This window comes from Mustela lutreola, chromosome 8 (genome assembly GCF_030435805.1).
Source record: "Mustela lutreola isolate mMusLut2 chromosome 8, mMusLut2.pri, whole genome shotgun sequence".
Lineage (NCBI taxonomy): Eukaryota > Metazoa > Chordata > Mammalia > Carnivora > Mustelidae > Mustela > Mustela lutreola.
Window position 1 is genome coordinate 101,226,066 of NC_081297.1, and position 16,147 is coordinate 101,242,212.

Sequence of the window (16,147 nt, forward strand, 5' to 3'; positions counted from 1 at the left end):
TTTGTATTAAGTGAGCAACCTGCCAAATCCTCATTTGGAAGGCCACCCCAGTTCCAGAAAATAACACCTTTGTGTTGAATTTCATGAAACATATGCCTTGCTGAGTATCTAAAGAAAAGGCGGACTCTTTTTTTTATTGTTTTAATTTTTGTTCAACTCAGTGATATATATACACATATGAACATATTTTTCTCCTTTCTGAAATCTGGATACACATTTCCTAGAAGAACATCACCACTCTCGTCTTCCTCCCCACCACATACTCTCCGTTAAGAGATTCATCATGCGGTCTGAATACAATACCCGCCTACGTTATCAAGTATGAACAGAGCAAAGGACAGTTTCTTTTTAAAAGCACAATGCCCTACCAACGCCTTTAAAATCCATTAAAGAAATATCTCACCAAGCCCAGGAGAGCATTACAATAATTGCTTCTCTCACCCAGGTGAAAAAGGACATATCTGTCAACTAAAGAAGTGTAGAAGCAATTAACACCTCAACACTCTCCTGGGAAATTGCTTAAATTAAGGAAATAAGAGGGATGCTTTATGGTTATTGTATTTCTCATATTTAGTTACTAGCATGGCTGGAGAGTGCCTCAGTCATTCCCAACTACTCTCCCCCAAGTAACAGGGTCAGGAGCCAGCATGGGCATGACTTGGGGTGTATGTGGATGATTCCATGTGTGGCCCATATGGGTTCTTCATTTACTCCATTTTTCCCGGGCTAGGAGCAGAAATAGGGCTGGTTGATGCACTAATGAAATCTACATCCAAGGCTAGATATGTCTTAAATCAATAGCTTCTCAGGCATACAAAACTCATTTCTGAATTCTGTGCTACCACAATGGAACTGCTTTCTTCTTGCTCTGCTAAAGATGGGCTACCAAAAGTTCATGTTTACCGAGCCTTCTCTACAAATAGCAGAGGCCTGTGATTGAGCTGGGGAATGAATCAGACAGCTAAAAGCCTTTGTTTGTCAGCCACAAGATCTAGAGAGAACCTAGAAACCCAATCTATCATCTCTCCCTCTTCTGGGAAACACCCAGTAATGTTATATGGCCTTTATTGTACAATATAGGTACACAAATCTGCTTAGGGTTTTGAGAGAAGCTGAAAATAGAGCCTGGGATTCTACAAATCTTAGTAAAGGGAAAATATATTTCTTTCCTCCCCACCCCATCCCCAAAGTTGGAATATTGAAGAGGGACCAAAGCCACTCAGAATTCCCAAGGAAAATTACAGAGGATGCTGTAGTTCTCCACCCCCACCCCTTTTTTTTAACAGGTGAGGTCAGGTAAAAATGAAAAAGAAAGCACGCCAGAAGAAAAGCATCAATGAACCCAGAAAGATGCTGGGGGAGATTTTGAAGGAGTAGGGCAGTTCTTCACCCTTCCTGGTGACTGAATTATACTACAGACAGCCTTAGAGTTCAAGACCTACTTTCATTTGTTTGTTTGTTTTTCACTCTGTGCCTATAAACATCATCCAGCACCTGTTTAAATACTCAAAGAGCCATCGATGTCTTCTTCAGACAGTTTCAGTAACTAATAACTGCACTCACTAAACACCTTATGTGGACCAAGACTGACGTAGGCTGTGGCAGACAGATTCTCGTGTGGTCCTCTATGATCCCTAACTCCTGATCACGAGCCCTGGTGTTGCTCCTTTTCTTGAATGTGGGTGTGACTCGTATCTAACCCGCAGAATATGGCAAAGGTGCCGGGATGAATGTGATTCTGGGTATGTGATTTTGCACACACGGCTGGGGTGCTCATCTTGCTGGAGGCTTTCCCACCCTTGTGGGCTTTGAGGAAGCAGACAACTGTGTTGGGGCTGAAGGCAGCATCTGGCTGACAGCCAGCAAGAAACTGAAACCCTGAACTGAATTCGGTCAACAATCTGTGTGAACTCAGAAGCAGATCCTTCCCTGGTCAAGTCTTATGAGACTGCAGCCCTGGCTGATGCCTTGACTGCAGCTGTGTGAGACCCTACAAAGACCAGAGGAGCTGTGCCTAGATTACTGATGCACAGAAATTTTTAAGGTGCTCAGGCTCCGGTAATATGGTTACATCGCAATAGAAAACCGACACAGATGCTCTCTATGCATCAACTTTTTTTCTTAGATTTCATTACTCTCCCATTTCACACAGTGGGAAATGGGATCACACAATGAGACACACAAAGCATGACACTTAAGTAGCCAGCCAAAGTCCCCACAGCAGTAGGTGGCAGGGCTGGAATTCCAAAGGGATAGGCTAACTCCAGAGCTAACTCCAGAGCCTGTGTTCCCAACCAGTGAGGTATACTGCCTTTCTGTAGTCTTACAAAGTTCTACCTTAAGTCGCTTCTAAATCTGATTTCCTATAGCTTACTCTTGTAGTAGCGGTCAAGAACCCAAATGCAGGTACTAATTACAGATAATAAATGAATGAAACAGGCTGTGCGCCACCTGATCCGTAGAGTGGGGTGTGGGCATGAAATATTGTGTAAGGCAATGGCTGCTGTCTCATGGTATTTACCGGCCAAACAAATGCATCTAGAGGCTTCCCTGAACTGGTGGGATGATGCTGGTTGGGGACCTATGACATACATGTTCCAGTTACACCTCTGGGATCATGGAGGACACATTGATCCCTTTTCCATATGACTCAAAATATCTGAAACCAGTGATGGTTTTTGTTTCAAATCTTCTATTTTCTCTTACTTATATGAAAAGTGATGACCTCACCTTTGTGTTGCTCTGCCTTGCGGATCACCTTCTTGACACGCGTGGAAGGGTTTATAAGGTTGCTACCTCTGCGGTGTGAGCTGCAGAGATGCCTCCCTCTCACCTCCATCTGTGGGGTTGGATCTGGTATGCCCACCGAGATAAGGTTCTAATCCACTAATTTTCCTTCTTGTTACCAACTTCAACATAAGATTCAGCAAAGCCCGGGTTGAGGATGCCCTTCCACACTCTGCCTCAACTCCTCCTCTCATCTCAGGAAACCACTGTCAAAATTTGTGTCTAGACTTCCATTCTCTTGTCAGACACTAACATTTAACCTAAACCGGATCAAACAACTCAGTGATAACTTGCTGTTTTCAATGTAACACATATGTCTTGGAGATCTTTTCACCACAGGGACTATATATCCACTTCACGCTTTTTAGAAGTCTTGTGATCTTTCTTTGAAGGATTTGTGTGATCATGCCTCATTTGATAGATACTTGAGGTTGTTTCCAGTATTTACTAATAAGCAATGCTTCAGTGAACATCTCTGTATATATGGATTTGCTGGCACATTTTATTTCCAGTCCTGCCCATTTTCAGCCACACCCCACCTGTCCACTCATGGCTGACTGAAAGCCCTCTCATTCCACTTTTCAACAGTGAAGCAACAGAGCTGGGGGAGGTCTCTTCCTCTCTTCAGAGCCACCCTCCTCCAACGCTAATAATGCTCTATCTCAAAAGCAGGCAGTGATGGTGACAATGGTTGTTGGGAGCCAACTTATACTTTTTGAAAGCATTTCTTTATAGAGTGGGGATGATCCTCAAAAACTACCACATCTCCTAAGTAGGCAACTTATAGTTACGTATTTGTGCATAAGGATGAGGACTGCTGTAGGAGAGATCTCCAGAAAAGTTGGGAAAAGTGGATACGTTTTTAAACATTTGGATGGATGCTACCAATGTGTCTTCTAAGAAATTCATATTCCTACCAACAATATATGTTCTTATTTTCCTATGTCCTTGATATAATTTAAATATTTGCCATTTCATTTTTTTGCAAACTCCTAATATATCCTTCCCTTTATCTCTCGCTCCTGAGAACAGAGGATGAGTTCTTGTTCCCATGGCTACTACACCTTCATGTGGGCTTCTAGAAAGAATAGTTCTTGGATATACTTTATTATAATATGGACAACTTTTTCATGTGAGAACAATAGGAGGTATTAAGGACACCTAGAAGAATGTTTTTGAGTTCTCTAGGCCCGAACAAGAACATGGGAAGAAGTCTAATGCTGGTAGAAGCTGGGCTAATGTTGCTTTCATCTTGGTGAAATGTTGGGTCACTCAATTCTAATGATGCATATCTTGAGCGGCTTCTAAGGAGAATGATCTTAAAACGGAAAAGGTAGAATTTAAAATTAATGCATGAGAAAACTGCTGAAAGTAGGTAAAGTGATAGTAGAACAATTCCTTGACTGTTTAAAAATCTATTTTAAGGAGTTTTCTGGAGTCAGAAAAATAACCTCCCCTAGCATTAAGATAATGTACAGATGTGACCATGAAATGAAGATATGCCAAAAGACTAGGAACGAGTAAGCATCTCAATTTTTACAATGAAGTGCTCTGGAAATCACAGATTTCTAGGATTAAGGGCATGTCCTGGTAAAATCTGAGATAGAATTATCTCACCACTGAAGAATAAGGCATACAAATCAACATTATATATAAAAACAATATAACACTTGAGCCTTTCAGTGGGCTTTGAGAAAGATCTCTCATGATAACCTGTGGACAGAACAGAGTACCAAGAGCTCAAAGCCTGTGGTTTTAAAACTCACTGAGGATGATAACGAAAGGCTGCAAATCAATATTAACAGGGGGAGGGTCAAGATTCCTGGTGGGGTGCTTCAAAGTTCTGTCCTTGGTACTGCTTATGCCCCAAATTCTTAACACTATTAGATGCCTTGAACCATTTGAGAGCTGAGTATGGAGCTGAATGATGAGGAGCTCTGGATTCAGATGATTCTAAACTCAAATACCAGCTCTGTTGTTGCATAACCTTGGACAAGTCAGTCAAGCCTCTGTAAGCCTGCATTTCTTCCCCCATAAAATGGAAATAATTAACTATCTCTTTTGAATAAATAAGGCTGGCCCATGATAGATGCCCAACAATTGTTAGTACCCTTCCCTCCTCTTCTCAAATTTTACTAGCTGAAGACAATAGAAGTGAACATGCAGACAAGAGAACGAAGGGTCCCGTGTTGCCCAGCATTACACACAGTGCTGATGCTTAAGGCAGAAAGGCCGACTCTTAGGAACGGTTCAGGAGAACAACACCCACTGGGTGCCAGGCCAGCACAAACAAACATCTCTATTTCATGTAAAAAAATACAACCTTAATCTGCATTAACCCAATGGAGAGCATCCAGGTCACGGAAGGAGATGGTTTTCTCACACCGTGTTCTCTTCAGTTAGAGGAAGTTTTACTTTTGGCTGCCACCTGGTGAAGAGCATTAACAACCTTAGAAAGACCACTAGGGTGAGGAAAACACATCATGGAAAGCAACGTTGAAAGAATGGACATGCTTTACCTGGTTGAACAACAAGAACAATGACAACTCGGGGAAGAGATGATCAGTGCATGAAAGTACATGAAGAACTTACTTAGGCGAAATTCAGGAGGATTAGAAGAACCAATGGGTGGAGGTACAGGGTGGGAAATTTCAATCCATTGAAATCCACTGAATCCATTATGAAGAACAGTTTCTAATAAGTAGAGATAATAGAAAAAAAAAGTGGGGGCTACCTTGGAAGGTAGTCAGTTTCCTGTCTCTAAAAATATTGAAGCAGAAGTTGGATGTGGAGTTTCCTATATTGAAAGAGGAAAACAGAAAAAAAGGTGCCATGTGTGTGTACGCATGTGCACATGGATATGAGTGTGGTCGGTTTAAGTGTTTATTAGAGAACGAGTTAGAGTATTATGAGTTGTACTCATCATTTCATCCATTATTTTATAATGTTTGATGTATAATAGTGATCAGATCCTAATGTAAGTGGTGAAAGCAGTCTTTATACAACCAACAAGGACTTCACTGAGATATGAACCCTACTAGGCAAAACTTTGTGGGCGGAAATTTTAATAAAGGTATGTTTTCTTGAATTTAAGGGACTCTAACCTCAAATTAGAGATGAGTGTAGAATCCAGAAAAATAATTGTAGAGCAGCTTGAAACAGGATGAGCTAAACTGCAAAAAAATTCAATAAAAACACATGATATTCTGGGTTTGGAAGGGAGAAGTTAGAGGAGAGCTCCCAAGGGAAATGGAATAGAAAGTGGCAACATGGGGTATCAGCATTAGGTGGGTGAGTTCATTTTATCCTGTTTGATTTGAAGAGGTAGGGTTTGTAGGAGACAAGAGGGTTTTATTTAATTAGAGATCTACAGAGCTGCCTGCTGAGCCTTGGAACTTGCCCTAGGAAATCTATTCTCCCAGACTTTGAAATGACACCTCCTCTCTCTACTAGCCTATACCATTCCCTTCACACACACACACACACACACACACACACACACACACACACACAGAAGAGAACTCACACATCTTCTCAGCAGGAAATCTACCACCTGCTTGCCTTTGTGCCTTGGACCGTCTGCCTTGTCTCCTGCTGACACATCCACTGAATGCTGGATAGTCTCTCTCTAGACTCTTCAAAGATTTTGTGTTTGCTTTTACCACCCTCTCCCTCCTGCGTCAATTTCTCCCACTCCACTGGATCAACCATATTAGTATTACCCACAGTTACCTCTCCCATATTATTTTTTTAAATTATGTAATGTTAGGCACCCTACATATTTTTTAAAGAAAAAAGAGTCCCTCACTCCCAGGATCATATGTCCTCTCCAACAACTGCCCCATTTTCCCACTCCTCTTGATAGTTTTCTGTTGAGAGGCTGAAAAGATTGTCTACCTTCTCTGCCTCTGTTTACTTAAGTCCTATTCTTACATCAACCCACTCAAATCAGGCTTTTGCTCATACCATGTTATTGAAACTAGCCAGAGTCACTAAAAACTCCCTGCTTAGGGCATCCTATGTCAATTCTCAGCCCTCATCTTATTCATCTTAACAATATTTGACCCAGTTTTTTCTCCCTCCTCAATGACAGGCGGTTCTCAGCTTGGATTCCTGGTATATTCTCCCGGTTCTCCTCCTACGGCTTCTGTTTTGTTCATGTCTCCCGTTGAAACTTCCCTCACAGCTGACCTCTCCAGGCTCAGGGCTTGGGCCCCATTTTAATCGATCTGCACACCTAAACGATCTCACTCATCCACAGGGGTGAACGTATGGCTGCTGAGCCCACAGTCTGTATCACCAGACTTATGGCTTCTCCTTTGAGTTCCCTACTCCCTCTACTGCTGATCTAGGGCGTCTTCAGTGGCTCTCTATCTTGGTAAAGGGCATCTCTGTTTACCCAGTGAAGAGAAAAAACCATGGACTTATCCTAGACTCCTATTTTCTTCTCACATTCCACATCTCATTTTTAAATAGGTTCTCGGGCATCTTTATTCAAAATTTGACTATTTTTCAACATTTGCACCTACATCATCCTAGCCTGACTTACCACCATTTCTCTTTTCTTTTTTTTAAAAAAGATTTTATTTACTTACATGTATGTGTGTGTGTGTGTGTATGTGTGCACGCGCGAGCAAGTGAGAGAGAGAGAGAGAGAGAACATAAGCAGGAGGAATGGCAGGTAGAGGGAGAAGCAGACTCCCCATTGAGCAAGGAGACTGATGTAGGACTTGATCCCAGGACTCGAGCTGAAGGTAGATGCTTAACTGACTGAGCCATCCATACATCCTGATTCACCATCATTTCTTGTCTGAAATACTGGAATGGCAACTGATCTTCCTGTTTCCACCCTTGTCTCCTTCAAGTCTATTTTCCATATAGAAGCCAGAGAATTTTTAAAAAGAAAATTGTATCGTACCTCAACTGTTTGACCCTGGCAGTGGCTTTGGGTCACACTCAGAATAAATTCCAAACTCTTACCTTGGCTATAAGCTCTACAGAAGCTTTGTCTCTCCTCCAATCTCCTTCCTCACCTCCTTCCTTCCTTCCTTCCTTCCTCCTTCCTTCCTCTCTCCCTCCTTCCCCTTCTTTCTTTCTCTCAAATTTTATTTTTAAATATTCTCTATACTTTTAAGTAATCTCTACGATGTGGGGCTCAAACCTACAGCTCTGAGATCAAGAGTTGCATTCTCTACCAACTGAAACAGCTAAGCATCCCTTGACCTCATTTATTACCACTCTTAGCCTTGCTTCTCCCTTTCTGACCACGTTGGACTTCTCTCAGTTTCTTTAATAAGCCAAGCTTATTCTGACCTCAGGGCCTTTGCACTTGCTATTCTTTTGATCTATACTCTACTTCCTCCAGAACATTATATAGGTTACCCTTCATTTTAGGCTCCCCAAATGCTATTTCCTCCCAGAGGCCATCCTTGACTTTCCTCACAAACCCAGAGCCCCTGTCTTTCTGCATCCACTACTTTCTACCCCTTATACTAGTTTATTCCATGCTATTATACTTAGCACAGTCTGACCTTATGTTAGGTACTTGTTGAATGTATGTCTCCTTGACTAGCAGGCCAACTACTGCTAGTCGGATATTCCTACTACCTGGAATAGTAAATAGGCATATAGCAGGTGCCCAAGAAGTTGTTGGATAATCAAATGTTGAATGACAGTATAAAGGTCACTTTTGATAAAAACTCAGAATAAAAAAATGAGAGATCATGTTAATTATAATGGATATAAGAAGAAAATAAAAGTATGGCTGGAGAAAAAAAAAAATAAAAGCAATGCAGCCAAGTATGCAAGAGTAGAAGGCATGGAATTGATGCACAGTTTACATTCTATGCAGTTACATTCTTTGCAGAAAACAGGAAAGCACCAGAAGTGCAATCAAACTCTTAAAGAGAAAAAGATATTTGGCAGGTGCTGTAAAGTATTTTCTCCCAGTTATGATGCAGAAATCTTATAACATCAGTTTAACATCTAATTCATTAATAGACTCTAGAATGTATAAGAATGTTTAATTAAAAAAACTTTATATATAAAATATATATGTTATATATTTTTATGTGTGTGTGTGTGTGTGTGTGTGTGTGTGTGTGTAGAGAAAGAAAGAGAGAGGGAGGGAGAGAGAGAGAGAGAAAGAGATGGCATGCACATTGCCTAGAGTCAGTCTTTACTCATTTAATCCGATAGTGGGGGATATATATATCCTTATTTTAGAAACCTCTTTGCAAGGTTAAATTCTCGGCCACAAAATGGGGATTGATTCCATTTATTCAGTGTTATCCTAAAGTTCTGTATTATTCTAAGGTTTTAAAAGGGAAACATAGAATATGGTATTACCAGTTTAAGAACAAGTATTTACTAGCCTACTTGGCCAATTTTAATTTTTTCCTTTGAATCGGAAGCCCTGAAAAATCACAAATGTACAGAAGAAAGTATAGCACAGCCTGAAGCATGGCCAGTTTTCTTCCCTGGATTCTCCTAGGCCTTTGTTACTAGAGAAATCATGGTATGATCCCCCTGACTTCAGCCTTCACTCACTGACCCACTCCAACAAAGAGTTCCAGTTGGTTTTGACTAAGATGGATTCCCTACATTTTCCGTATACATCTGAGCAGAGGTTCATGTGGCCCATTGAAGTCAAAGTCTTTATACCTCTTACTCATTAAGGATTGTCTTCACCACCCTCTCCTCTGCATTGTTCAGGATTCTAGTTGAACTTGCGTTTTATCTAGGGTTTGTCCAAGCTCCACAATTCTCCAGGCCCTGTGACCATGGGCAAGTTCTTTTAGCTCTCCAAACTTAAATTTGCCTATCTGTTAGAAAAGAATAAATGAAACTTACTTCCTGAAGGAGTTTTGGGGAAGAGAAAAACAATATTTATCAACATGGTTGTCTAATACTGGAAGCATAGCATGAAATAAATGGCACATAGTATTGTTATAATTTTCTATAGCTTCCCTCGTTTTTTCTTTCTAGATTAGGTTACTCTTAGGATCCATGCATTCTTGTCTATCCCTAAGCTCTGGATTAATATTGCTCAACCTGCTCCTTTCCTTTTAGTATTTCCTCTCATTTCCTAGCAAAAGCCCTAAATGCCTTCTACTGCCATTCCAAAGATCCATGTCTGCGCTATGAATCTACAACTACTTAGCAACATACGAACGAAGCACAAAGCATTGGGGTTCTCGAAGTCATTTCTTTTGAGAAGAACCTCATTCCAACGCAGTGCTTCCTGAAGTATGGTGTATATAAACGTTAACAGATGTATTTGAGAGGACACATAGCCTGTTTTTTAAATTTCTTTTCAGTGTTCCAGAATTCATGGTTTATGCACCACACTCAGTGCTCCATGCAATCCGTGCCCTCCATAATACCCACCACCGGGCTCCCCCAACCCATGACCCTCTTCCCCTCCCAAACCCTCAGTTTGTTTCTCAGAGTCCACAGTCTCTGACACAGAGCCTTTTTAAAAACTTCAGGGTTAGAAATTTTAAAAATCTATGTTAGAAAATAGAATTAGTATCTCAAAGCCCAGATAACAAAGGTTTGGATAAAGCTAAGAAAAAAGTGAATCGATTTAAATTGACTGAAAACCACAGTAATTATGGTATGGACAGAACACAGATATATCGCCAGCATGATGAGGATGGCATGTGAGTGACAGAAATTTGGGAAACTATTCCAAGTCATGTAATAAGAGAATATTGATGGGCCCAACTGCTCTATTCTACCGTAAAGTGTGTAAGACGGTTCTTCACTTTCCCTAAGCGCCGGTCAATCAATACAGCTTTCACCCAGCTTAATTCTCTAAAGTCACTTGATTAAAAAACCCTGATTGAAGGGCTCCCTAACTTGGAAATGGGGAGAATTAATTTTTCTTCAGCGCAAAAGTCTCAAAGGGAAAAGTCTTTCTCCTTATAGTTCTTGTCCACATATCCTTGAGCCTCTTTGTAAAATGGTCTTCAGACGCTGGGGGGCTGTGCTGGCCACCCCGGCCACCCCATCCCATTACTATGTGTATCTGGAGCATGACAGTGACCAAATGCCACCACTCCTGTAGCACGGGGTGGGGGCGGGGGGGTTCAGGAAATATTGAGGCACAGTACTAATTCCCTACAAATAATTTTCCCCTAAATGGCATGCTGGAAGAATTACTGTTTAAAAATTGTTTGCCGCATACATGCCACTTTATTATATTTCACCCATGTTTACTAAGGTGTGAGAGAAGTTCACGCATAATGGACTGTCACTTTTCTGAATTGCTAATGAAAGTGGCAGCATGGAGCACACAAATCAAGCCGGCTCCTCTTGCCCAGCGTTATTTGAGAGCTCACTACGTGTGACCAGCCACACAGCAAAGTGGATCAGTTCTCTGGGGGAAATCTTTAATGTGCACCTGCCATCATAAGTAAGTTCTGCCTTGCATCCATCTATTGATAGACTCTGGCTCTTTTCACATACTTTTTAGCCTTTTTTTTTTTTTCTTCTCCTAGAGCAGAACACTTGAATGTCTCATTCTCATCTTGTCAATTGTATTGTTAAATTGTGCTCCGACTTCCTGTGTCGTGCAGCGTTCTAGGACCGCATGGACATTTTCTGCTCCGAAGGAAACAGGTAAGGCTGGAGGGGGTACCTCTGGCCTTTAAAATACTCTAGTTTCTAGCTGACCTATATTTCACTCATTTGTCTTGGGCCGTAGACGATTTCCTTAGAAATGTATTTGGTGCAGCCTCAAGGCCCACGTGAACAAGGGCTACACAGCATTCCACGAGTCAGAATATATAGGGTAAAGAGACACTGTTAGACTTCTTCTATAAGGAAGCGTACTCATCATAAGGTCACAGATTCTGCCCAGAGCAGAGCTGCCTGCCACTTTCTGCCTGCTCATTCATTCTACAAGGCCTGACTGAATACCTACCATTTGCTTAGCTCTGTTCTATGCACTGGACACACACTTGGCAACAAGACATGGACAGTAACTGCCCTCCATCAGCTTACATTGGGTGGAATGAGAAACAAAAACAAAAACAATAAATCAATGAGTCCATTTCAGAGCATGGGAGATACAGGACTATAGCCAGAACAAATAACCAAGTAAGGGTATGGACAGACTCTCAGACATCTCTGAAGCTACCCATAGTCTCGGCTTGATTGGCTCAGAAATTTTTTGTTAAAGATGTGATTTAGTTTTGTTGATTCCTTAAATATCCAGTCATCAGAATGCTGGTAAACACTGCTATGTTGTGTTCCGAATACTAACTGTGAGGGGTTCCAGGAAGGCACATGACGGACCCGAGCGCCCTTGTCCTTCTCTTGGTCTGCTGTTTGTTTCTGAGGATGTGGGGAGAGCCTGGCTGAGGGGCAGAGGTGCTTGTCTTTTCCTATTCTCCTGCGTGGGTCACTCCCTCACTAACAGCGGAGTTAGACGCAGTATCTTTGGGCAACATTGGTGCACTATGGCACCATTCTTTTTTTTTTACTTTAAATCTTTGAAATAAGTTGAAAATTTGAAAAGAGTGGTAGAAACACTACGCGGGTCTCCTTCACACACACACATGCACACACACACACACACAGAAACAGCAAATTTTCTTTTCTAAATCATTTGAGAATACACTGGAAATAGAATGGTCCTTTACCTCTTTTTCCCCAGCTTGACCAAGATGTAATTGATAAAACCGGAAGATACTTCAAGTGAACAATGTGATGATTTGATACACGTATACATTGTGCAGCACCTTTCTTTGTAGGATATTTACTTGATTCCACTGGCTGCAGTTTGCCACCAATGAGACTCCCCTATTTTTTGGAGGAACTCTGTGGTGGAACTACATACATGCCCCCATACACAATCTTATAGCTAAAAAACCCTAGTGTAAATGTCATATTCTATGGGCCGTAATAATGAAAATGCTGACCGATATAGTGTCACATTGTGTGTTAATGAAGACAGGAAAGTGCTGGACAGAGAAGGCAGAACCTTCCTCCTTGATTTAATGTTGCCAGCTTCTCTGTGGTGCCAAGGTCCCGGTAGTATTCTCCAGACTGATTTTTCCATAGGTGTTGACCCTTTTCTGGATGTATTCTAAACAGCTTGGGTATGTACATCTTGGGCTAATGGACATTTCAGACTCAGCTCCATATTTTTACTCCCCCGGCAAATACCCAAATGTGAGAGGTAAGAAAGATTGATACAAACTTTATTCCATTATGGCCAAACTGATGTGTCTTTTTTTATATTCTAGGAGAAAAAAAATCCTGCATGAACTTTTGTAGCCCATTCTGGCTACAGATAAGATAATTTTTCTGGGGCACTGATGTTTGGAAATACAATAGATGTGAACGCTTGACATCTTGCAATTTTGAACTGCCCAGATATCTTTGCCAAGACTAGCATAATCAAAGAAGCTGTCCTACTTGGAAAGAGGAAGCATGTCAAATAAATAATACACTAACTCTAGGCCTTGAGGTCTACAGTAGTATCCTATCTTTTCCCTTCATTAATATTAGACACATAATTAAATCTTTCATCTCTAAGTTGGTAATGCAACAAACTATTGCAAAATGTGTTAAACTAAGAATCAGTAGAAATTTCCTCTAATTTGGACAGATCCTTGAAGTGGCCAAATTTCAGTTCACCAGTACTCTGTCAAGTAAACGGGAACAGATCAAGTGATTCTTTTTAATAAACATAGATGTGTGGTAGAATCTGTTACTTCAAAATATCTTTGTACTTGGAAATCATCTTCTCTTTGATTAAAAAAAAAAACACAGGCAGAAAAGAGATTGAAAATATGTTTCCTTAATATTTTTTAACATACTTAACAGGTCTTTAATCTAAATTTAAACTTCAGTGTTGTAGAGACACTCATGTCGCTTTTTTACTATCATCATTATTAAAATTTTACAAAACTTTATGAAAGGCTAAAAAAATCTTTTTTTCCTTCACATTTAGTGTCATAAGAGACATGATTAAAATGACAAATTTCCAAATAACATGAATAATGCATTTCCCCTTTATCCAAAGCAAATGTATTTTGTTCCTAAGAGACGTTTAATCCATTCCCTTTTTTGAGAAGAGAATAGGAGGAGGATGAAAGGATTTACAATTTGAATTGTCACTTAAGAAAATCACATATTTGACTTTTGAGTATAAAATAACTGCTGCAGTAATTTTGAGTTTAGACAGGGGTGGTGGATCTTGATGTGAATGAAAAGCAAATTATATTTCTGTTAACATTCAAGGTTTTCTCTTTGGACAGAATTATTACAAGTTGCTCCTTGTTATGCCATGAATACAGTGGAACCCATGTTAAGAAATCTTGGCTATGCATATGCATATAACTATTTACTCCAGGAAGCACCAGGTCTACATTTGTAGAATAAGTTTCAAAGAACTAAGCTTTCATAAAACTTGGATCAAGAAGTGCTTTCCACTACCCTACACCCTCCACTACACTCTAACCCCTTTCATCAGAGAAAGTGCTAATGAGAATGATCAAATTCAGTCACTACCATAGGACTGTTGAGAGTGGAGTCTGGGTGAGAAAAACCATAGCTCCTTTAAGGTTCCAGCTTAAGGGCATCTGCCTTCAGAGCTACCTTTGCACTGAGAAGATCCATGTTCTGCTAGATTAGCCAAGAAAGACCTGTTTAGGCCTTCCTTCAATTCCTTGTTCCATTCCTAGTTACAGCCTTCCTTGCTACCAAGGCGGTAAAACTCATTTGACAGAGGTAAGACAGGGAGTGCAGGAGAAAGGAACAAAGACTATAAGCTTGCATTCTGCTCTTATGGCTTCATGTGGTCCAATGGAGTTCAAAAGGAGAATCTTTTAGGATTTTTTTTTTTTAGCTAAAGATTCTGCAATTAACAAAGAGTATGCACTTCCCCAGACTCTTGCTCTGTGGACTTAGTAGGTACAAATGTTGTAAACATAGTAGGTGACTGGTCAAGTCTTTTGGATGCTGGGTTAGATCTCTCCTTAAGTAACTTCTTGGCCATAGACCAAGGGAGGACCCTCATCTCCCCTTTTTGTTAGAACAAGAATGAATAGGGACTTTAAAGTAAGACAGTAAAGTCAAGTAAGTAAAGGTTCGGAACTCCAAGTGTTGAAAATCAGGAAGCAGTTTCTAAGGAGTTCCTTAATCTTCTCCTTACAATAAAGTAAGTGATAATCAGCTATTAACCACTTTGGTTTCTTAACCACTTTGGTTTCTTTAACCACTTAAACCACTTTGGTTTCTGGCTGGTGAAGTCTCTCTTCTTGGACTGTTCTAAATAAGAAGATTATCAAGACCCCCAACCCTTCTGACTGCTACCTCACCAGAGAGGAAGAGAAAGATGTCTGTCCATGTGTAAACCCTAAGAGAATAACCCATGAAGCCTACAAAAAAGGTTCATGATTCTAATTAAATTGATACTAGGAGGACCAAAGGAAAAAGTTCTGTAATAAAGAATTACTGTGTGTTATGAACTGAGGATTATGATGAAAGGCTTCTGTGTACCTAGCATGCAACTAAAAAAAAACTACTGAATGACTTTAGGGAAGTTTGTCCCTCAAATATGTGTTATAATTTAGTAACACTAGAGAACCCATGAAAAGAAAACACGATTATCATCAGTGCTTTTGTCCAATATCACATAAAGTGTTAAGGACACAAGGACATCTCTTCACTCTTTCCAGCAGAGGAGTAGTGCATACCAGGTAATGTAAAGAAGCCAGCAAGGAATTGGTGGATAATTGGCATTCTTGACCTTCAAACTTTGGGCACTTCCTTACTGCTGACAAGGAGAAAGTAGAGAACACAGCCCATGGCTGATTACAGTAGTTTTTCTAAATGTGACTAGCATTAAGAATGATGTTTTATAGGATGGAATAGAAGAAATCTCGGCACTGGGTGATGCTATCCAATTATAGAATTCAAATTACTTTAGAATCTTCAAAGCACACAAACAAGGATGTATAACACGTTCACAATATGCCTCTTTACAAGCCATGTACTTTCATAACGAATCCAAGCCTTCAGAATAAAAATAAAAATAACCACATGTCATTCTTATAAAAGTAAATAATAATCATGGGCAGGGTTGCTCAGAAACTGGACTCGTATTGCTCTTATTCAAATAGAAAAATTCCTGTTTTCATTGTCAGAGTTTGCCAAACCATTCAATTTAATGTTTGAAATACTGCTTTATTTCTCCTGAATTGTTAAACTACTATGATCTAAAATCCCACAGCTAAGGTTTGGCGGTACTCAATCTACTCATATAAAATACATAAAGATATTATTTTTGATACATGTCTAAATGTATTAATGGTTTTAACCCTTCTTAAGAACAGTTGCTTCC

General features: G+C 40.3%; 1 protein-coding gene across 5 annotated transcripts in view; it reads right to left on the reverse strand.

Moving 5' to 3' along the window:
* The window catches only part of GRIP1 (glutamate receptor interacting protein 1), a 677,260-nt gene that overhangs the window by 167,440 nt on the left and 493,673 nt on the right, over window positions 1-16,147 (reverse strand). The gene's annotated exons all lie outside the window — the stretch shown is intronic.